The 23,667-nt window shown below is 36.9% G+C and overlaps 1 protein-coding gene across 31 annotated transcripts in view; it reads right to left on the bottom strand.

The window, feature by feature from the left end:
* The window catches only part of LOC143217573 (bromodomain adjacent to zinc finger domain protein 2B), a 314,941-nt gene that overhangs the window by 169,454 nt on the left and 121,820 nt on the right, over window positions 1-23,667 (bottom strand). For 6 of the 31 annotated variants that reach the window (XM_076441991.1, XM_076441998.1, XM_076441984.1 and 3 more), the window contains one exon: window positions 20,038-20,761. The exons of the other annotated variants lie outside the window; for them this stretch is intronic. The gene's annotated coding sequence lies outside the window, so the exon portion shown is untranslated. The remainder of the gene's footprint in view (window positions 1-20,037; window positions 20,762-23,667) is intronic. 31 annotated transcript variants of the gene reach the window in all.

The raw sequence follows: 23,667 nt of genomic DNA, 5'->3' as shown, positions 1-23,667 counted from the left end.
CTTGCCACGCCGTGTCGTTCCTCTTTCGACCGGCTCCCAGTTGGGTAGAAAGTCGACAGGGGCTATATGAAAAATGTCGAGACCGGAGGAAAGATCGTTATATGGAAAGGATCGCGAGGCGACAGCTGCCCGGAGGCTTTGCCAGAGCCAGTCCTCGTTCCACGATCGAACCGACGAACGAACGAGCGAAACGAACACAGGCCAGAGAAAGAGAGAGGTCGGCCCACGCCGGATCACTGACGTCATGCCCCTTTAAAATCGAGACCACGACGAGGACGACGACGATTCGTTCGCTGCGACAAACACCGATTTTACGGACACGACGTTTCTGCTATACGCCCGCTTTTTTCTTAACCGTCCAACAATCACTCGAGTTCTGCCTCTAGATTCTAGATCTTTCGCTGGAGCAGCCACTTAAACGATACCTCGATCGATAGATCAATCGGGCTTCAAAGAATTTGTCTTTCTGAAAAATTCGCAGTCTAGAAATCAATTATGAAAGCGAGAATTTGCGTACCAACGTATAGGCAATGAATGCTCATAAGAGGGTGTGGAGGGAAGTGGAAGGAACACAATTTTTAACTTTGGGACTTTGGTTGGACTAGTAAGGAGGTAAACATACTAAAAGTCTCTACTGCTACCTAATGCTAGGTCCCCTTTTTCGGATTTCCGCTTATATCTCGGAAACTATGCGTCCTAGCGATAAGACCATGCTATATAAAATTAAAGCTGATAAAATGTGCCACAAGATTGATTCTATTCAGTTTTTCGCTATCTCGCATACTTTCCGAGATATCCGCGCTCAAAGTTCACTGACTTTTCAGCACAATTAGTGAACGTTGAGCCCGGATATCTCGGAAACTATGCGTCCTAGCGATAAGATCATCCTATACAAAATTAAAGCTGACAAAATGTGCCACAAGATTGATTCTATTCAGTTTTTCGCTATCTCGCATAGTTTCCGAGATATCCGCGCTCAAAGTTCACTCGAAATCTGCATTTTCTCGATTTTCTTGAGGTTTTCAATTTTTTACAAGCAGAATTTTTAATTTAAAAATCTAAAACCAATTGCAGAATATGTGTTTGGATTCTTGACATGTGTCAGATTTTTCTTAGAATTTTTCGATAAGGTATAACGAGTAAATAAGTATTTATTTGTGACCATCTTATCCATTCGAGTTTTTACTAGTAATCGGTAGGGTGCTGGTTCGAGTCCCGCTTCCGACATTCTTTTTTTTTTCTTGAAATTAATGCCTGCCTCACTTTTAAGCCTTGCAATCTATTATTTCTAAGTTATTTTTATTTTTGGACAGTAGGTATCAATTTATAAAGGGAAAGAGAGCAAAATCATGGCCCTCTCTCTTGAAGGGAGAACGAATTTATCAGGTTTCCCAGCGATCGAACAGCGGGTTCCGTAGTAGGCGGAGAAGGATGCGGCAAATTTCAATAATTTTCAGACACGTCTCTCAGAGCAACAGCTTAGAAACACACGGATTCCTGAGCGACAAGCCTCGCGAGTGCCTTTACGATCGACGCATCGTCTTCGACGCGGATTTTCCACGAACCGGCGACGCGACGCAACATCCATCCGACGCACGATCGGATTTCAGAGCGCGACTCTCCGCGTGGGAACAGTGTGTACGCGTCGATTTCACGTGTACACACCGTTGCAACGAGCACCGCGCCGCGAGGCGTACCAACCGGTCGATTCGGAGAACGCAATGGAAACGTCCGACAGAGCCAACACCACTTTTCCTCGTCCCGTTCCTCCGTTCGAATAATTAATAAAACGCTCCGTGCACCGTGTTCCGTCTGCTCGCGAGCGGATCGCCTTTTGTAATCTGCGAGACCGTCGCTTCCTCCGCTGTTAACCTTTCTCCGTGAACGCTTAGAAAGTAGCCTCGATACACCGAACGACCGCTGTCGCAATTTGTATTCGACCGCGGCGGATGCAACGTCCGCTCACAGAACCAGTCCGGCGATTTTCATTTCTGCTACGGGATCCGTACACCATTTTTCACATTTGTTCTTCGTATTATGAATGTGTGCCTTTCTCCCAAGAATTATTATGTATTTGGTATACATTCCTGTGGATTTGAACCCGGAGAACCTGCAGATCGAAGTTTCGAAGCTCTAGGACGAATAGTTGAGGAGTTATGGTCGATTAAAGTTGAGCATATTTCCAGTTTTTGACTGCGCCCTTACCTGTCAAAAATGCTCAACTTTAAACGACCATAACTCCTCAATTATTGATCCTAGAGGATCGAAACTTCGTCTGCATACGCGCTGGGTACAAATCTACTGGATTACATACCAAATACCGAAATTTCTTTCACGTGACCACCCCAGGGGCGTACTCTACAAGGTGCAAAAGGTTTCGTTTCCCGATTGGTCCCGATCTCGGCGTAATCGGTGGGCATGCATAAAAAAAGCACATACAGATCGAATTCGTTTAAAAACGGAGTTGGGATCGAAGACGGCATATTTCCCGGCGACAATGAAAACACGGAATCCACTTGGAATTACGATATCTCCATTATCGACGACTCTAAATTCTTTAACACCCCGTCGCCGCTCACCCCCGACCATTAACGCCCTGGCCAATAAAACAGTCGAGCGAACACTGACTCGAGGGTAAACATTAATATGCAGATTTCCGCGCGGCGGTACGGGGATATATATTCGATATTAAATAAATGTAAATTTACGGAGCACCCCGTACTACCGACACCACTCCCGTTCTATTTGTATTACTTATATAAATCCTCCCCTTTCCGTAGCACGCGCGGCCCCCACCGGCGGCATAGCCGGCCGCGATTTATGCATATACACCTGTTGTCGGCGGCTGCGGATAAATAAATTGTACAAACGTAAATGTCCGTGCGTTAACAATTACGCGAGAGCGCCACAGGTACCCGTAGAAAAATCCACGTCTCTGCGCGTCCGGCGACCATAATTCAGCGTAAGCCCGCGCGTTATGCTGGCGAGCGCCCCGGTCGTAAATAAATGCGATCCATAAATAAGTTCGTATGAATAAATTTCGGCCAGTGTCGTCGGCTGACAAGATGAACCCGCGGGAGGAAATCGGGAAATGGAATTCGACGAACAAGACGAATTTATGTTCCGAGCTAATAACGATGTACCGAATTTTTTGGTCGATATCCGCGATAATTCTCCCTTGCCTAACCCCACTCCACTGACAAGGGAAGAACCCCCCTCGATTTTGATAATTCTTTGTGAGATGGTAGTATATGGGTCCCTAATTATGTATGCAAAATATTAGCTGTAGTTACTCAATAGTTTTAAAGATATAATCAATCAAAGTTTCAGAGCTTGTTGATATACTATGATTTGAAGTTTTCGAAGTTGAATTGTTCATATCTTGGAAACTATTGAGTAACTACAGCTAATATTTTCCATACATCATTAGGGATCCATATATCATCGTCTCACAAAAAATTATCAAAATCGAAGTCGGACTCTTGGGGTCCTTCAGCTTCAATTTAAAAAAATTTTATCTACTTTTTTCTTAACCATCCAACAATCGCTCGAGTTCTGTCTCTAGATTCCAGATCGTTCGCTGGAGCAGCCACTTAACCGATACCTCGATCGATAGATCAATCGGGATATAAAGAATTAATCTTGCTGAAAAATACGCAGTCTAGAAATTAATTATGAAAGCGAGAATTTGCATACGAACTTGTAGTCAATGAATGCTCATAAGGGGGGTGTAGGGAAACGGAAGGAACATAATGTTTAATTTTGGGACTTTGTTTGGACTAGTAAGGAGGTAAACATACTAAGAGTCCCTACTGCTACCTAATGTTAGGTCCCCTTTTTCGGTTTTCCGCTTATATCTCGGAAACTATGCGTCCTAGCGATAAGACCATTCTATACAAAATTAAAGCTGACGAAATGTGCCATAAGATTGACTGTATTTAGTTTTTCGCTATCTCGAATAATTTCCGAGACATCCGCGCTCAAAGTTCACTGACTCTTCAGCACAATTAGTGCTGAACTTTGAGCGCGGATATCTCGGAAACTATGCGTCCTAGCAATAAGATCATCCTATACAAAATTAAAGCTGACAAAACGTGCCTTAAGATTGACTCTATTCAGTTTTCCGCTATCTTGCATAGTTTCCGAGATATCCGCGCTCAAAGTTCACTCGAAATCTGCATTTTTTCGATTTTCTTGAGGTTTTTAATTTTTTACAAGCAGAATTCTTAATTTAAAAATCTGAAACCAATTGCAGAATATGTGTTTGGGTCCTTGACATGTGTCAGAATTTTCTCAGAATTTTTCGATAAGGTATAACGAGTAAATAAATATTTATTTGTGACTATCTTATCCATTCAATAATTCTCCCTTGCCTAACCCCACTCCACTGACAAGGGAAGAACCCCCAAGTGTCCGACTTCGATTTTGATAATTCTTTGTGAGATGATGGTATATGGATCCCTAATTATGTATGCAGAATATTAGCTGTAGTTACTCAATAGTTTTAAAGATATAATCAATTAAGGATTCATACCTTTTTGATATACTATGATTTGAAGTTTTCGAAGTTCAATTGTTCATATCTTGGAAACTATTGAGTAACTACAGCTAATATTTTGCATACATCATTAGGGATCCATATATCATCGTCTCACAAAAAATTATCAAAATCGAAGTCGGACTCTTGGGGTCCTTCCCTTGTGAGGGGCAACGCCGCGGTGTTTCAGCTTCAATTTTAAAAAATTTCATTGCTCTGTCTCATTTTTACCGAAAGTTCTTTGATTTTTTCTCCGATTTGGACGAAAGGTCCCACTGTACGCCGCACTATGGGCCAAACCGACGAAATCTGTGCCAAAATCAAAGAACTTTCGATGGAAATGAGATGGAGCGAAAATTTTTTTTCAAATGAAAGCTGAAACTTTGCAGAATATGGGATAATTACGGAGATTGTGGTACGAACGTTTTTTAACCTTGAAAGAATTCGTTAAACTTGCGCAATTTCAAGAAAATTTTGGTTTTTCCAATACCACGCGCGGAAAGTGTTTAACAACATAAAGAAAAATCGTATTTGTCTACACAGTTAAAAGTGACCATTCCTTAAATGAATTTTAGTGCAAATTTCATCGCTATATCTCTCATGGTTAGGTTATAAGGATCTTCTTAATTGTGACAGTTAACGATTTTCGCGCAGCACGTCATCAAAGTATAGTCGTTCACGAAGATTTAAAAAAAAATTCCAATTGAATCGATGAAAAACTGAATTGTCGGCAGATTTTTGTCGAAAATGATCGGTTTCTGGCCCACTGTGCCACGAGACCAGAGGAGAACGGTGATGATGACGCGCCGGGGTGGGGGTGGGGGGGTTAGGCGTGTGCTCTAGCGATTGTTATGCGAGCCGACCGACACAATACACCGCACGCAGCTGTCCACGGTGGCACAGCTGATGTTAGGCGTTCCTCGTGACGTCAACGTGCCTCGTTATCTCGTGTTATTCGCCGAATAGCGACGCGTTCGAGAAAACCCCTCGGAGGAAACGAGATCCCTGGAAACACCGAGTTGAAGAAATTCAGGCTCGGCTTTTTTCTCTAGCGTCCACCGCTAGAGTTGAGTCGAGACGTTACGGAGACAACGAAACCAGTCTCGCGCAGACACGCCGCGGACTTCCGCGACGCGAGAACGCTTTCTCACTATGCTGTCAGTGAGGAATAACGGTGACTCGGCGAAAGAAATTTTACGGAGAAACTGAAAAAGGAATTCCTAGCATCATATAAAATAATTATGAGGTTGTGAAGAAAAAAATGCAGGATTTTTGTACCTTTGTTTTAATTGCAATTTTATACCAATAAATATTTACCGTAATTCAATGAGTTGTATGTCGTTTTAACGCTTGGTTTACGCTCTATTTAATTATATTTTTGATATTTAGTTGCGCATTACTTTTTTCTATGAGTTCAAACTAGGCCGAAGTGCCGCTCAAGCAGCTCGGAATATCGAGGAAGTATGCACAGCTTTATATTTTTAAATAATATTAAATTCTCTGTAAAATATTAATATTAATACTATTCCTCTCAATAATGTTAAAATCAATTCTCATAATAATTTAATGTTACTATTGAACGTTGTTCAATTTTCTATAAAATTAATTTTCATATTATTGTTTTTGTTAAAACAATTCTGATAATTGATTGATAAAAAAAAATTGAAGTTGAAGTGAAGAGTTGAAATTGAAGTTGAAATGGAATGGTTGAAATTGAAGTTGAAATGGAAGAGTTAAAATTAAAGTTGAAATGGAAAAATTGAAGTTGAAAATTAAGTTAATGAGTTATATTGAAATTGAAATTGAAGAGTTGAAATTAACGAATTGAAATTGAAAAATTGAAATTGAAAAATTGAAATTAGAGAGTTGAAATTAACGAGTTGAAATTGAAAAATTGAAATTGAAAATTAAGTTAACGAGTTATATTGAAATTGAAATTGAAGAGTTGAAATTAACGAATTGAAATTGAAAAATTGAAATTAGAGAGTTGAAATTAACGAATTGAAATTGAAAAATTGAAATTGAAGAGGTGAAATTGAAATATTTACGTTGAAATTGAAGTTGAAATCGAAGAAGAAATTGAAAAATTGAAATTGAAGAGGTGAAATTGAAATATTTACGTTGAAATTGAAGTTGAAATCGAAGAAGAAATTGAAAAATTGGAGTGGAAATCGAAGAGTTCAAATTGAAATCGAATAGTTGAAATTGAAGTTGAAGAGTTGATATTGGAAAATTGACGTTGAAATTGAAATTGAAGTGTTGTAATTAACGAATTGAAATTGAAAAATGGAAATTGGAGAGTTGAAATTAACGAAATGAAATTGAAAAATTGAAGTTGAAAATTAAGTTAAAGTGTTATATTGAAATTGAAATGGAAGAGTTCAAATTAAAGTTGAAATGGAAAAATTGAAGTTGAAAATTAAGTTAAAGAGTTATATTGAAATTGAAGTTGAAATGGAAAAGTTGATGTTGAAATTGTAATTGAAGAGTTAAAATTAACGAATGGAAATTGAAAAATTGAAATTGGAGAGTTGAAATTAACGAATGGAAATTGAAAAATTGAAATTGGAGAGTTGAAATTAACGAATGGAAATTGAAAAATTGAAATCGGAGAGTTGAAATTAGCGAATTGAAATTGAAAAATTGAAATTGAAGAGTTGAAATTGAAATATTGACGTTTAAATTGAAGAGTTGAAATTAACGAAATGAAATTGAAATATTGAAGTTGAAAATTAAGTTAAAGAGTTCTATTGAAATCGAAATGGAAAAATTGATGTTGAAATTGAACTTGAAGAGTTGAAATGGAAAAATTCAAGTTGAAATTGACGTTAAAGGGTTGATATTGAAAAATTGGTATTACATTTATTTTCCTCTTAGGCGCACAATTTTTTTAAAAATTTGTTTTTTAATATGGCATTGTCATCCAGTTCTGAGCCATGTTTAAGGAGGTTTCAAGTCTCTAGAACATCGTGAAGTGGTTGAAAATTCGATTACAAGATTTGACGCTTACACATACAACCTCGGCAAGCTAATATAAGCGTGGTAAAATATAAAACCGTATTTTAAATATTTATTTCGGCAAATCATGCCCACCTCTGTTTGACGAGTGGTTGTAATTGCGATAAATTGAACCGAAGGCAACACGACTGCTGTATCTCGCATTAAATGGAACGTTCGGATGATTCGCGGCACGTTCATCCAGAAAATCGATGCAATTTCCGGGGTGTGGGCGACCTGCATGCGTTTCTCTTGTTCACCGTTCACCGTTCACTGTCATCGTTAGCACGAACAACGAAGGAAACTTGCGCCACCACGCAACAACGCTGCGCCGGGAAAGCAAGCATAGTGCTGCGTGTGCATGTGCACGGCCTCTCCGTCTCTACCGTGTAATCTCTCGAGTATCTCTGCGTTTCGCGCCGCAAGAAAACTTGCAACGGTAATCGCGTACCTGTGCAGTTTTATGAACCCGCGTGCACCGCCGCGCCGCGCCGCCGTTTACGAGCTCTCTGACGGAAATCACGCTGCGCCGGGACCCAACGATCGATCCGCGATGAATCTTGCACGATTAGGCGACCGGTGCTCGTTCGGAATGCTTTACTGTGCATTTACAGTGCTCGCAGTTAATATTTGGACGTTCTTCGCGGTACAAAAATTTGCCTCTATACTTGAATCAACTGAGTTCGATAAACTCAGAGATTGTTTCATTCGGGGAAGCAATTAGCGTTGTTAGTGTCACTTGTTGGAAATATGAAACATCAAGTCTTCAATGGCAACTTCAATTTTTCAATTTCAACTTGAATAATTTCAACTATTCAATTTCTCAAATTTCAACTTCAATTTCAACTCTTCGATTTCAACTTCAATTTTTTAATTTCAACTGGAATTTAAACTCTTCAATTTCAACATTAATTTCAACTTTTACAACGATTTCCATTTCAACTTCAATTTTTGAGTGTCAACTTCAATTTCAACTCTTCAATTTCCATTTCAACTTCAACTCTTCGATATCAACTTCAATTTTTCAATTTCAACTTCAATTTCAACCTCAATTTTTCAATTACCACGTCAATTTTTCAATTTCAACTTCAATTTTTCAATTCCAATTCGTTAATTGCAAATCTTTCATTTCATTTTCGACGTCAATTTTTCAATTTCAATTCGTTAATTTCAAATCTTCCATGTCATTTTCAACGTCAATTTTAATTTCAACTCTTAAATTTCAATTTTCTACTTCAGTTTCAATTTCCATTTCAACGTAAATTTTGCAATTTCAACTGCCATTTCAATTTCAATTTTTCAACATCAATTTCTACTTCGATTTTTCAATTTCATAGAATAGCTCTCGACTTTCAAAAAAATGCGATCTGTTTTAAACATTCGAGAATCGAAGAGATGAAAAATCTCGCTTGCCAAAGAAATCCTAATGTTCTTCAAACAACAGTAATCATAAACAAAAATATAATCAATCGATAATAATTATTGAATCGTGAAATATTTATTACTTACGTAAAAAACCTGTTTAAGAAACAACTTGATATAATTTCTGTACGACATACATATGAAAATAGAGTATCACATACAGTACTCTTCATTTTCCACCGAAAGTGCATTATTGGACAGTGAAATATGTATTTACTTGAAATACCTCTTTTTAAGAAACAGCTTAAAAATGACAAATGGAGGTTCACATAATACAATAGCTCTTCGCTTTCAATAAAAAGTTTCACGAAACGAAAGACAACATCGATGCGATCTATGTTAAACATTCGAGTACCCAAGAGACGGAAACTCTCGCAGTTCGGACAAGTTCAGAAATCGACTTTCGGCAATGAATTCGCGTCGCGGAACTTGTCGAACAATGGCGCCGCTGGAAATTCATCGAGGAAATCGGAACGCATGTCCTGACAATGGGGGCGCGAGCTCCGAAGGCGAGAAATCGCCGATCGCGCTGCTCAACGAGGACAAAAACGCGATGAAAGAATGGCGGACAATGCGGAAACGCAACATGGGGAGTCGGGCTTAAGTGCAGCTGCGAGTCAAACCGGCAAAGAGAAGGAGAGAGAGAGAGAGAGAGAGAGAGAACTGCTCTCGTAATCGCGCGAGAACGTGTACAACGTGGACGGATCGGAGAACGCGCCACCATCTTGCATGCTCCCGCAATGACCTTTTCCCGCGGTCCCAAGAAATTGCGTAGATCACGAGCCGCTGCGATCGACATCCGTCGATCTTCGCACCTGCGCCTGCAGTCGAGTCCGTATTTCTTGGTTAAGTGCTGCCGAATCATGCAAATTGCGCCTCGTAAATGTAAAAATGGGACTTTCGAAGGCGATCGCGGTCTAGATTGATCTTTTGACTAAGGTGGAGTGGAGTAATTCTTGCCACAGTTATTACCAGACTGCGGATCTTTATGCTTTTACAGAAAAATTAATTGAGTATATGAAATTGAAAATAGCAGGAAAAGGGTATAGCCGGATAAGATAGTCAAAAATGCCCTTGAACCGAATTTTATCGACGATGATTTCATTTTTTAATTACTTCTGTAGAGTGCTCAAGGTTTATCAGAGCCTGATAGACTTACAGAATAAATAGAACGTAACAATTTTAAGGTTAGCTCAGTTCTTCGGGGAAAAAACGTCGAAAAAATCGGTTTTTATTTTTTTTTTAACAACGGCGCACCAAACCAAAAAATCTGAAAAAATTCACGAACAATACTTATAACAATATACTGCTACTGTAAAAATATAAATGTTGTCACTCTAAAACTTCCATGTAAAATCTGCATTTTTTCGATTTTTTTGAGGTTTTTGATTTTTTACAAGCAGGATTTCCATTTTAAAAATCTGAAACCAATTGCAAAGTATGTATTTGGATTTTTGACATGTGTCAGATTTTTTTTCAGAATTTCTAAACGTCATTAACTAGGGAAAATAGGCCAAAAACTGATTTTTCGTTTTTACCCCATAACTACCCTCCCGATCGAGATACAGGGTTGAAATTTTGCACAGTATGTTTTTTCTTGGTGCTCTATCGAATGGTACATCGTCGATAAAATTCGGCTCAACGGCATTTTTGACTATCTTATCCGGCTATGCCCTTTATAGGGAAAATTGTTTGATAGGATTACAAATTATTTTCATACCTTCTATATCAGGTTTACATCCGAGATGATATTTGCTTATTAAGGGCGTTGAATCTCGGAAACAGATTGTCTAATGGACTGCGTTGAATGAACCAGCGTTGTTCATAGATACCCGTGGAAAATATGTGACTGGAAGAACCACTTCTATCGATCGTATCTATTTATACAAACGAACAACTTGGCGAGCTATTTCCAAAAAAGCTCGTTTCCTGTTCAGTGACTTCACAAATTCAGTCTAATGCTCTCACGTCGCTGCGAATATGCTATATCGGCCACAGAATCGGCAGCGATTTAAAAATACCAGTGTCTCTCCGAATTAACGTTCGCACGGACAACTGGGTTCGTATTATTGCAATCTTAGTGGACAGCGGATGTTTCTACAAATATCAGTTTCTGCAGGTAATTGACTGAAATAGGTGTTATTCCGAATCTCAGTTCATTGTGCATCCTTGGCCATTTTAAAAGCAATCGTTAGACTCCGGATGTTTGTTCAAAATAGAAAGTTTGTGCATCAATTGCAAGGTGCAGAAGCTACATATTCATTTAACTTCAATTGTTTTTCAATATTTAACTATGTTCCACCATTCCGACCATATTGAAACTATTTTATATGTTACATAAGCAACAGAACATTGTTCTTGAATTTTTTGGAAGTGGTCACTCGAAGGGTTGCTTGCTATTCCCACCCCCTAAAAAATTAAATGATTTTTTTCTACCCTTAATCGTTTGATCACAATGGTGAAAAAAATGTATGACATGAAGGAGGTAAGTTCGAGTATTTTCGTTCTTCTTTTATCTGAATATCTTAATTAACAACCGAGAAAAAAAATGATACAATTAAGGGTATTTACCCTCATATCATCCTTATTCAAAGGGTTAGCGAATTAAAATTTTACGGGTAGTCTTTCAACTTAAAACCATTGTTTTACACACAATATCAATAAAAATTGTGGGTGGGGCCGCTGGACCAATCTTAGTATTCTTCATTAATGATTTTAATGTGATGAAAATGATATACATATTAACATTCTCAAAATTTTTTAATATTTTCACTGTTTCAATTTCAACTTGCTCATTTTTGTTTTAAATTCATGAAATCCGGAGTCCAGCAAACATTAAATATGTGTGGACGTAATTATTTAGGGATTTGGCTCATATTTTATTACAGAGTTTATAATATATTACAGAAAATTGATTTGAATTAATGAATTGTTTTCTGGGATGCAGAAAATGAGTGAGTGATTAGTGAATACTTAAAAATGTACAATCTACATCGTCATCGTCACGAGGTTTCGGTGGACAGAATTAAACAAAATAAAACCATCGAAAATATACATGGAAATTTCTATTCAGCAGGTAGAACCTTTCACGGAACAGTTTTCATGATTATTCATTAAACTCTTAATCCACAATCTTTTACAAACGCGTAAATATGTAAACAAGCGAGAGTAAAACAGCACATGTTTGCAAATTAACTCCACACTGTGGAATCCGAATAAAATGAATAACACAAAACAAGATTGTAATGAGGGAATAAAATACAGTTGCAGCGGAGGATGAAGTTTATCCAATTCAATTATGTTCGTTTATTATCTTCTCTACAAAAAGTAGGAGCACAGTTCCGCAAGAAAATTCGTCGACTAAAAATTCCGCTTTAAATGCAGCCTGGAAAAAACGTTATTAAAAATCCACGAAGAAATTAAATGAAAGAAACTTCGTGCCTGTGTACTGTTTAGTGAAAGAGTGTAAACTAGCGGGAGGGGAACGGGGCCAGAGGGACGCAAGGAACATCTGAGTGGTCAGACTAGAACGTAGACGCCTATTCTCACACACATTCTTGGCTCTGACGCGCTATTGGCGGAGACACACACACTAATCGGGCGCGTGACGCGGAGAGCGAGTCAGATGTAAACAAACAAACGAGACAGAGCGAGCCGATAGTCAATGAATGCTCATAAGGCAGGTGTAGGGGGAAATGGAAGGAACACAATTTTTAACTTTGGGACTTTGTTTGGACAAGTTACGAGGTAAACATACTAAAAGTCCCTACTGCTACCGAATGCTAGGTGCCCTTTCTCGGTTTTCCGCTTATATCTCGGAAACTATGCGTCCTAGCGATAAGACCATGCTATACAAAATTAAAGCTGACAAAATGTGCCGTAAGATTGATTCCATTCAGTTTTGCGTTATCTCGCATAGTTTCCGAGATATCCGCGCTCAAAGTTCACTCGAAATCTGCATTTTCTCGATTTTCTTGAGGTTTTTAATTTTTTACAAGCAGAATTTTTAATTTAAAAATCTGATACCAATTGCAGAATATGTGTTTGGGTCCTTGACATGTGTCAGATTTTTCTCAGAATTTTTCGATAAGGTATAACGAGTAAATAAGTATTTATTTGTGACCATCTTATCCATTCGAGTTTTTACTAGTAGTCGGTAGGGTGCTGGTTCGGGTCCCGCTTCCGACATTCTTTTTTTTTTCTTGAAATTGATGCCTACCTCAATTTTAAGCCTTGAAATCTATTGTTTATAATTTATTATTATTTTTGGATAAGGTATAATGAGTAAATAAGTATTTATTTGTGACCATCTTATCCATTCGAGTTTTTACTAGTAATCGGTAGGTTGCTGGTTCGAGCCCCGCTACCGACATTGTTTTTTTCTTCTTGAAATTGATACCTACCTCAATTTTAAGCATTGAAATCTATTATTTGTAAGCTATTTGTATTTTTGGATAAGGTATAATGAGTAAATAAGTATGTATTTGTGACCGACGAATAACTGGCCACGGAATAAAATCGCGCGCGGGTTATTAGTTATTTACAAATTATCATAGTAGCAATATCTGTTGCTACGCCTATGAACGGCGGGAGCTACAAACATTGCCCTTCTTGCCCCGTTCCCGTCCCGCTAGTTTACACTCCTTCACTGGACAGTCCGAACGCTTTCGCGTCTGCGATGAAAGAATTGCTTTAAAGATCACGCTGAATTCAGAATAACCATTGCACTCGGAGACGTTAAAAAAGAAATTCAGATCGAAGTTTCGAATCTGTAGGATCAATAGTTGAGGAGTTATGGTCGCTTAAAGTTGAGCAGTTTTGACAGGTAAGGCGCCGCCATATTGGTTTGCAGGGACGACCGCGAGGTTCGTAGTGACCTACGATGCGAAAAGTGGGCCAGTGGAGTGGGGATCGCTGGCCGCGCGATGGCGTACTACCGAGCGTCGCGCGGGGAGGTGTAACGGTTAAATTTTTAATAGTTTCTATCTCCTAAACGCATAGTTTTTTAAAAAAATTTGTTTTGTAATATTGCATTGTCATCCAGTTCTGAGCTATGTTTAAAGTTTCAAGTCTCTAGCTTATCGGGAAGTGGTTTAAAATTCGATTACAAGATTTGACGCATACAACGACAACTCGGCAAGTTAATATAAGCGTGGTAAAAATACAAGAACAAGGTCCCGGAACCGATGCAATTTATGTGCATTTAGCTGCAGTGTGCGATTCTTCAATCCCGGTAACAACAGTTCACGAATCGGAGCGCGAGCTCCTAGATGCTAATCACCGGGTCGTATGCAGTTCAATTTCGCGAGGAGTGTCGGGTGTACTCTCTGTCGATCGACTCGGTGCAACACATGGACAGAATGCATTCGGGTAACCAATGCTCGCCAACCAGCTGACGTTCCGAAAGAATCGGAACATCTTGTGCGCGCGAGAAAAGAGAGAGAAAGAAGGAGAAAGTGCGAGAGAGGGGGGGAGAACGGCAGATGTAAACGAGAAGCTTTTACCTTTAATGGATTCGCCCCGGGGCCATCGAGATCTTCGGGGTTGAAAATACTCGGCAGTAACGAAGTTTCGTAACGAGCGGCCGCGCTAAGCGCGCACTCGACTTCGCCAATTTAAATCCGAATTGCAACCCGATCGAGACGCGCAACCAAACTTGTTTTCGGATGAACCGCGCCGACGTAACGCTGCCTGCGGCAAATCTGCCGAAAAACCTACCCTGTGGCGTTATACAGGGTCTTCGCGTTAAGTTATGTCACTGTTTTTTTAGAAATTTCCAACAGTTTATCAGCAGAGTGTTCCCGCGATTGATGTGACTTTCGGGTATGCGGATGATGTGACTCTTTTATCCCCACTACTATAAATTATGGTATCAGGGTGTTTAAATTGGGGAGCTATTTTAATTCGAAAATGAAACATTTCTTCCGACCTAGAATTATTCCATTATATGATTTTTTTATTTCGTGGACTTTTGCTACACCTTCTGTAATTATTTTGCAATTTTTTTCTCACGCAGTAGCCCCCTAAAATGATGTCTTTGGGTAAGAAAATAATTAATACAGAGTTCCCGCGATTGATGTGACTTTCGGGTACGCGGATGATGTGACTCTTTTATCCCCACTACTGTAATTACTGTAATTAAATCCCCACTACTATAAATTATGGTATCAGGGTGTTTAAATTGGGGAGCTATTTTAATTCGAAAATGAAACATTTCTTCCGACCTAGAATTATTCCATTATATGATTTTATATGATTTTTTTATTTCGTGGGCTTTTGCTACACCTTCTGTAATTATTTTGCAATTTTTTTCTCACGCAGTAGCCCCCTAAAATGATGTCTTTGGGTAAGAAAATAATTAATACAGAGTTCCCGCGATTGATGTGACTTTCGGGTACGCGGATGATGTGACTCTTTTATCCCCACTACTGTAATTACTGTAATTAAATCCTCACTACTATAAATTATGGTATCAGGGTGTTTAAATTGGGGAGCTATTTTAATTCGAAAATGAAACATTTCTTCCGACCTAGAATTATTCCATTATATGATTTTTTTATTTCGTGGACTTTTGCTACACCTTCTGTAATTATTTTGCAATTTTTTTCTCACGCAGTAGCCCCCTAAAATGATGTCTTTGGGTAAGAAAATAATTAATACAGAGTTCCCGCGATTGATGTGACTTTCGGGTACGCGGATGATGTGACTCTTCTATCCCCACTACTGTAATTACTGTGATTAAATCCCCACTACTATAAATTAAGGTATCAGGGTGTTTAAATTGGGGAAGTATTTTAGTAATTCGGAAATGAAACATTTCTTCCGGCCCAGAATTATTCCATTATGTTTTTTTTATTTCGCGGGCCTTTGCTATACCTGCTGTAATTATTTTGCAAATTTTTTTCTCACGCAGCCCCCTAAAATTATGTCCTTGCGTAATTATTACATTTCATTTCTATGTTTATTGTATTTTGTATGTAATGCATGGTTTTTGTTAGTCTTCTTTTCTTTTCAGGCACCGTTGCTGAAGCTAATGTTTATTTACATATTGTATTGCCTTTCAATAAAATTTTAATATTATGTTTCCTATAGATATTATAATTGCATTTTTCACGTGTAAAATCCAATAACAATTAAAATAGATAAACTGAAAAGAAAAAAAAAAAGGAAAAAGAGGGTGAGGGGATTGAACCCTAGCTCTTTCTAGTACCAAGCTAGAACGTTACCACCACGCCGTTTGACACTTGACAATATCTTCAATTGTAAACTGTACTTAACTATACGAAACTGTAATGAAATTTCAATTGTAAATATCTCAAAAGTTATTGAGTATCTGACCCTATAATGCTATATTTTCATAAACAGCAGAACGAAATCTACCAGTATGTAAAGTTCCATGACACCGTGCCTTCTCCTTGTTAGACTGCGTAGCTCGGCGCGTTTATAGCTTCCAAAGGCCATTATAGAAGAATAAAGTAGTAGCTCCAGTGAAATTCCATTCTTTTTCACGTCGCCTTCAACCAATTAAAACGATGAATACAGCACATAAAATTCAAGTTTATTGCAGGTTCAAGAGAGTTCGCTGCAAAAACGAAAACTTGTATAAATATCCGGAATTGGATATCATCGTGTCTGACTAATCTGGCTTAATTTTATAGAATTTTCACTACTCTTTCATTTACAAACTCCGATCAAACAAATATTATTCAAGGTTCAAATCCTCAATCATAACTTGAATAAACCACTCAAGAAACCATTTAAATAATAATATATGCAATAAATAGAATATGTAAAAAAAGAAACCATTTAAATAACAATATATGTAATAAATAGAATATGTAACAAAAGAAACCATTTAAATAATAAATATGTGTAATAAATATAATATATAAATAAAACAGAAGGCACCATTTAAAAATTGCATTTAATGAACTTAAATTTTTCTCTATTTAATGAACACCGAATTTCATCATTGTTTACCCACCAACTTGCAATGTTTGACTATAAACAACTTTTCAGACAATCTCTCAGGATGGTCTGTAAAAATTACCGTTTCCGATAAAAGGTTGCACGTGAGAACAATGTCGATTGTCACGAGTAACAAAAGTTCTTCTGTTCTAAAGTCAATAGACAAACTTTCCGAGATTACCTGTTACTTCGTTCGATCAACACGACCTGACCGAAAAACTTATTCGATTTCCTCTACTACAAAACTTCTTTCCCATCGACCTATCGAAACAAAAATACTGAATCATTGAAAAGAATTAATCACTTCAATTCATTGAACTGGAATGGAAACTGAATCGAATGATTCCCACGTCTCTTCAAAGAGTTCAGTAATGCTCATTCATGCTTTGAATCATTTTTACATGAAACTTGTACTGGCATGAGTCTAAAAATTAAAATAATTAAATAAATAATAATAATAATAATAAAAGCTAATTTTGTTCAAAAGAAAATAATTTTGTTAAAATACAAAATAAAATTTAAAAACATAAAAATAATAAAAAAAAGCTGGTTTTGTTCAATGTGGACCAAAAGGCTTCAATTCTATTTGAGACGTTAGAAGGATTGGTTTACTAGCTAACAGGTAAATAATCTTTTCAAATTTAAAATAAATCGTAGGGTGGGGGGTTGAAAAGAGTTTGGCATGATTTTTCAAAGTGATGCAATCATTTGCATGCAATCACCGGTGGGTAATGTGTTAAAAAGTTTTGAGGATGATCAAACGAAAATTTATGATTAAAGTTCCTATGAGGTAATTAAAAATGGCAAAAATTGTGAGAAACTGCGATTTATTCAATCTAATTTTGTTATAAGATAAGAAGATAATAATAATAATAAAAGCTAATATTGTTCAAAAGAAAAAAATTTTGTTACAATACGAAATAAAAATAATAAAAAAAACTAGTTTTGTTCAATGTGGACCAAAAGGCTTCACTTTTATTGAGACGTTAGAAGGATTGGTTAATTTTTAAAAATGTAAAATAAATCGTGGGAGGGGGTTGAAAAGTGTATAGCCATGATTTTTCAAAATCAAACGAAAATTTATGATTAAAGTTCCTGTGAGGTATCGGTAATTAAAAATGACAAAAAGTGTGAGTAACTGGGATTTATTCAATCTAATTTTGTTACAAAATAAAACGAAATAAAAATAATAATAAAAACAGATTTCGTTAAAATACAAAATAAAATAAAAATAATAATAATAAAAAAAGCTAATTTTATTCAATGTGGACCAAAAAGGCTTCAATCTTATTGAGACGTTAGGGATCGGTTAATATTTAAAAATGTAAAATAAAAATCGTAGGGGATGGGGGTTGAAAAGTGTATAGCCATGATTTTTCAAAATCAAACGAAAATTTATAATCAAAGTTCCTGTGAGGTATCGGTAATTAAAAATGGCAAAAATTGTGAGAAACTGGGATTTATTCAATCTAATTTTGCTACAAAATAAAAGGAAATAAAAATAATAATAAAAACAGATTTCGTTAAAATACAAAATAAAATAAAAATAATAATAATAAAAAAAGCTAATTTTATTCAATGTGGACCAAAAAGGCTTTAATCTTATTGAGACGTTAGGGATCGGTTAATATTTAAAAATGTAAAATAAAAATCGTAGGGGGTGGGGGTTGAAAAGTGTATAGCCATGATTTTTCAAAATCAAACGAAAATTTATGATCAAAGTTCCTGTGAGGTATCGGTAATTAAAAATGGCAAAAATTGTGAGAAACTGGGATTTATTCAATCTAATTTTGCTACAAAATAAAAGGAAATAAAAATAATAATGTAAACAGCTGATTTCGTTAAAATACAAAATAATATAAAAATAATAATAATAAAAAAAGGTAATTTTGTTCAATGTGGACCAAAAAGGCTTCAATTTTATTGAGACGTTAGGGATCGGTTAATTTTTAAAAATGTAAAATAAAAATCGTAGGGGATGGGGGTTGAAAAGTGTATAGCCATGATTTTTCAAAATCAAACGAAAATTTATGATCAAAGTTCCTGTGAGGTATCGGTAATTAAAAATGGCAAAAATTGTGAGAAACTGGGATTTATTCAATCTAATTTTGCTACAAAATAAAACGAAATAAAAATAATAATGAAAACAGCTGATTTCGTTAAAATACAAAATAAAATATAAATAATAATAATAGAAAAAACTAATTTTGTTCAATGTGGACCAAAAGGCTTCAATTTTATTGAGACGTTAGGGATCGATTAATTTTTAAAAATGTAAAATAAAAATCGTAGGGGGTGGGGGTTCAAAAGTGTATAGCCATGATTTTCCAAAATCAAACGAAAATTTATGATCAAAGTTCCTGTGAGGTATCGGTAATTAAAAATGGCAAAAATTGTGAGAAACTGGGATTTATTCAATCTAATTTTGTTACAAAATAAAACGAAATAAAAATAATAATAAAAAAAACTAGTTTTGTTCAATGTGGACCAAAAGGTTCACTTTTATTGAGACGTTAGAAGGATTGGTTAATTTTTAAAAATGTAAAATAAATCGTGGGAGTTGGTTGAAAAGTGTATAGCCATGATTTTTCAAAATCAAACGAAAATTTATGATCAATGTTCCTGTGAGGTATCGGTAATTAAAAATGGCAAAAATTGTGAGAAACTGGGATTTATTCAATCTAATTTTGCTACAAAATAAAACGAAATAAAAATAATAATAAATACAGCTGATTTCGTTAAAATACAAAATAATATAAAAATAATAATAATAAAAAAAGCTAATTTTGTTCAATGTGGACCACAAAGGCTTCAATTTTATTGAGACGTTAGGGATCGATTAATTTTTAAAAATATAAAATAAATCGGAGGTGGGGGGGGGTGAAAAGTGTATAGCCATGATTTGTCAAAATGGTGCAATAATCACCGGGGTCGGCAACCTATTAAAAAGTCTCGAGAGTCTTCAAACGAAAATTCGGCGAAGCGCACAGACAAGACCTAGAAGATTCATCATGGAATCTGGTGCGGGGGGTTCGGAAACGCATCGAGTCGGGACGAAGAAAATCGAGACGCGAGTGTAACGAAGTCTCTGGTCGACTTGGTATCTCCGTTACCTTGTTACTGACGGTATCCAATCCCGATCATCGTCGGGCCGCTCTCGTGATCAGCCGCGTGCACAGTCTACTCGAGAACAAGGACAGAAGAAGAGTATTCGTTGCACCGGTTTGGTTTCCAGGGAGACAGCAATTAGCGGCGATTCAAAATCCGGCGAGCTAGGTGCACGCACATACACCGACGAGGACACACGCGCGTTCACAAAAACACTGACTCTCGATCACTTTACTGCACACGCGGGACACACACAGTAACACACAGACACGGCGACGAACAAGCAAGAGAGAAGGACACAGATATGAAATACAGAACGGCGCACACACACACACACACACAAATCGGGGAACTTGAACACACTCGCGCGAAGAGAGACCGCGCGCCGTGTACGCAATAATCTGTAGGAGAGAATTACTCAGAAGCGGTCTCCCGGTGCACATGCAACGATGCAACGATGCAGCGGATCGTATCGGAGTCGGGAGGACACTGCACGTAACGCGACGACATCACCGGCCGCGAGCCAGCGGCACCGAACGAAACGCGAATTCCGATTCGAAGCGGCGGCGGCGCGCACGAGTCGACAGTCTCGACGGAAACGAGATAGACTAAATCCAAAACTGCCCGAGTCTATCTCCTCGTTCGTTATTTGGTGCACCGTCGAATTCTTCGTGTATTCACACCTCTACCACACATCAATTCTCCTCTCCGGCTCCGCTCCGACAACCTCTGCAAGTAAAATTTACTTTAAGACGATAGTCTACCTTGGGATTGTAACTAGAAAGGTACTAGAATCTCACTAGATTTTGGGTCGAAACATGGATTTGCGCGCTTCGATTGTTTGACCTTATTTGAGCAGATTTTAGGCTGGCTGAGGGCTCATTCTAAAGAGTAGAGAAAAGTAGAGAAAAAATCTAGGAAAACCCGCAGATTTCAATACATTTTTCTGTCTCTAAAAGACTTTTTTACTTATATGATGACCAAAGCGTAGTGTGATGAACCTTCCTCTTTAGAATGAGCCCTCAGCCAGCCCAAAACCTGCTTAAATAAGGTCAAACAAAATTGAAATTGAAAAATTGAAAGTGATGTCGAAATTGATGTTGAAAAATTGAAATTGAAACTGCAATTGAAGAGTTGACGTTCATGTTGAAAAATTGACGTTACAATGGAAATTGAAACTGAAGTTGAAAAATTGAAGTTGAAGAGTTGAAATTGAAGTTGACATTGATGTTGAAAAAGTGACGTTTAAATGGAAATTGAAATTGATATTGAAATTGATGTCGAAATTGAAATTGCAATTGAAGAGCTGACATTGATGTTGAAAAATTGAAGTTGCAATTGAAAAATTGACGTGGCAATGGAAATTGAAACCGAAGTTGAAAAATTGAAGTTGAAGAGTTGAAATTGAAGTTGACATTGATGTTGAAAAAGTGACGTTTAAATGGAAATTGAAATTGATATTGAAATTGATGTCGAAGTTGAAATTGCAATTGAAGAGCTGACATTGATGTTAAAAAATTGAAGTTGCAATTGAAAAATTGACGTGGCAATGGAAATTGAAACCGAAGTTGAAAAATTGAAGTTGAAGAGTTGAAATTGAAGTTGACATTGATGTTGAAAAAGTGACGTTTAAATGGAAATTGAAATTGATATTGAACTTGATGTCGAAATTGAAATTGCAATTGAAGAGCTGACATTGATGTTGAAAAATTGATGTTGCAATTGAAAAATTGACGTGGCAATGGAAATTGAAACCGAAGTTGAAAAATTGAAGTTGAAGAGTTGAAACTGAAGTTGACATTGATGTTGAAAAAGTGACGTTTAAATGGAAATTGAAATTGATGTCGAAATTGAAGTTGAAATTGAAATTGCATTTGAAGAGTTGACATTGATGTTGAAAAATTGAAGTTGCAATTGAAAAATTGACGTTGAAGAGTTGAAATTGAAGATGACATTGATGTTGAGCTGGCCGAGGGCTCATTCTAAAGAGGAAGGTTCATCACCGTGCGCTCTGGTCGTCATATAAGTCAAGAAGTCTTTTAGAGACAGAAATTTTAAAGGTATTTCCATGGGAATTTATTGAATATATTCTTTGACTCCAGTATATGTATATTATAGTCAAAATTGCGCAAAATATAAATAACTTTAATCGTGTTATTTTTATATTTTTATATTTAAGGATTTAATGATGTTGTTAAATTGTTTTGGATTTTTTAAGGTTGCATTTCATGCATTTATGACAAAAATTGATACGTTAAATACAAAATTGAAAAGAAATTAGAAACATTTAATGATGCTGTTATATTGTTTCAAACTTTCTAAGGTTGCAATTTATGCATTTATGACAAAAATTGGTCGGTCAACTACAAAATTGAAAAGACATTAGAAGGATTTCAAGATGTTGTTACATATATTGTTCCAGATGTTTTGCATTTTATGCATTTATGACAAAAATTGGAATGTCAAACACAAAATTGAAAAGGCATTGGAAGGGTTTTATGATATTGTTTCAGGTTTTCGAAGGTGGCATTCTGAATTGAAATTCAAAATTGAAAATATATATATGGAGAAGGATTTAATGATATGGTTATATTGTGTCAGACTTTCTAAGGTCGATAAAAGAGAAAATATTTTATTCAACTTCAGCGTCTTGCAATAGACACAACAAATTTTTATTCTGCACAAAAAAACCGCAGTCTCGTTATGAAATTCTACTATTCTGCACAAAATTAGTTTGTAGACTTTCTTACAGTCGTTCCAGATCCTAAATATTTTGCAATAAAAATTCGATGTTGACTTTTCCGCGGTTCGTGAAGCGTTCGACGTTACCGCGTATCCTACGAGACCCACGATACTCCGGCTCTCGGTTTCGCGTTTCTCTCTGTTTGCCAGTTTGAGTGTATTTGAGCACAACTATAAACGCCGAGTGTATTTGCATATATATTTGACGAGTCGTTCGATGCATTTGTCTCTGTTTAAGAGCTATCGAGTGTGCTCTCTGCGAGTGTTCACGCGCGCATTTTTTATTATTCTAGCACGTGTGCGTAGTTTTATCAGCGCCTCGATCGTATCTAAGGGTGTTTACCCGCGTATCGACCGTGCTCGAATATATTTGTAAACATTTTAGTTTGCTCGTGTTTGGGAATGTTCGAATTAGTGCGTGAGCATTGTTGAATATGTCCGAGTCTGCCTGGTTGAATTTATGAAAGCGTTGATTGCATTTCTGTTTGTTTGTAATTGATGTGGCACGTCTGCCTGCATTTTCGAGTGCGTTGACTATGCTGCGTCTATTTATAAGTGCTTCGATTACGTCTAGGTCTGGTTTTTGACGGCTGTAGCATGCTCACACACGCGTCGCGCATCTTTACGCGCGTTTATAAGCGTCCGAGTATCTTTGCGCGAATCTACAAATGTCCAACTGCGCTCTCAGCGAACGCGATTAACGCTGAACCTACCGGCCATTAAAAGTCACTGATGTGTACGGTATTATAAAAATAAGAAGATTAAACTTATTTATATTATGCGCAATTTTTACTACAATATATACTGGAGTTAAAAAATATATTTAAAAAATTCCCATGAAATACCTTTAAAATTTCTTTTCAATCTTACTTGGAAAATTTCGAAACTGGTCC

This window comes from Lasioglossum baleicum, chromosome 17 (assembly GCF_051020765.1).
Source record: "Lasioglossum baleicum chromosome 17, iyLasBale1, whole genome shotgun sequence".
NCBI lineage: Eukaryota > Metazoa > Arthropoda > Insecta > Hymenoptera > Halictidae > Lasioglossum > Lasioglossum baleicum.
The sequence above is the reverse complement of the archived record's forward strand: the minus strand, read 5'-3'. Positions and strand labels throughout refer to the sequence as shown.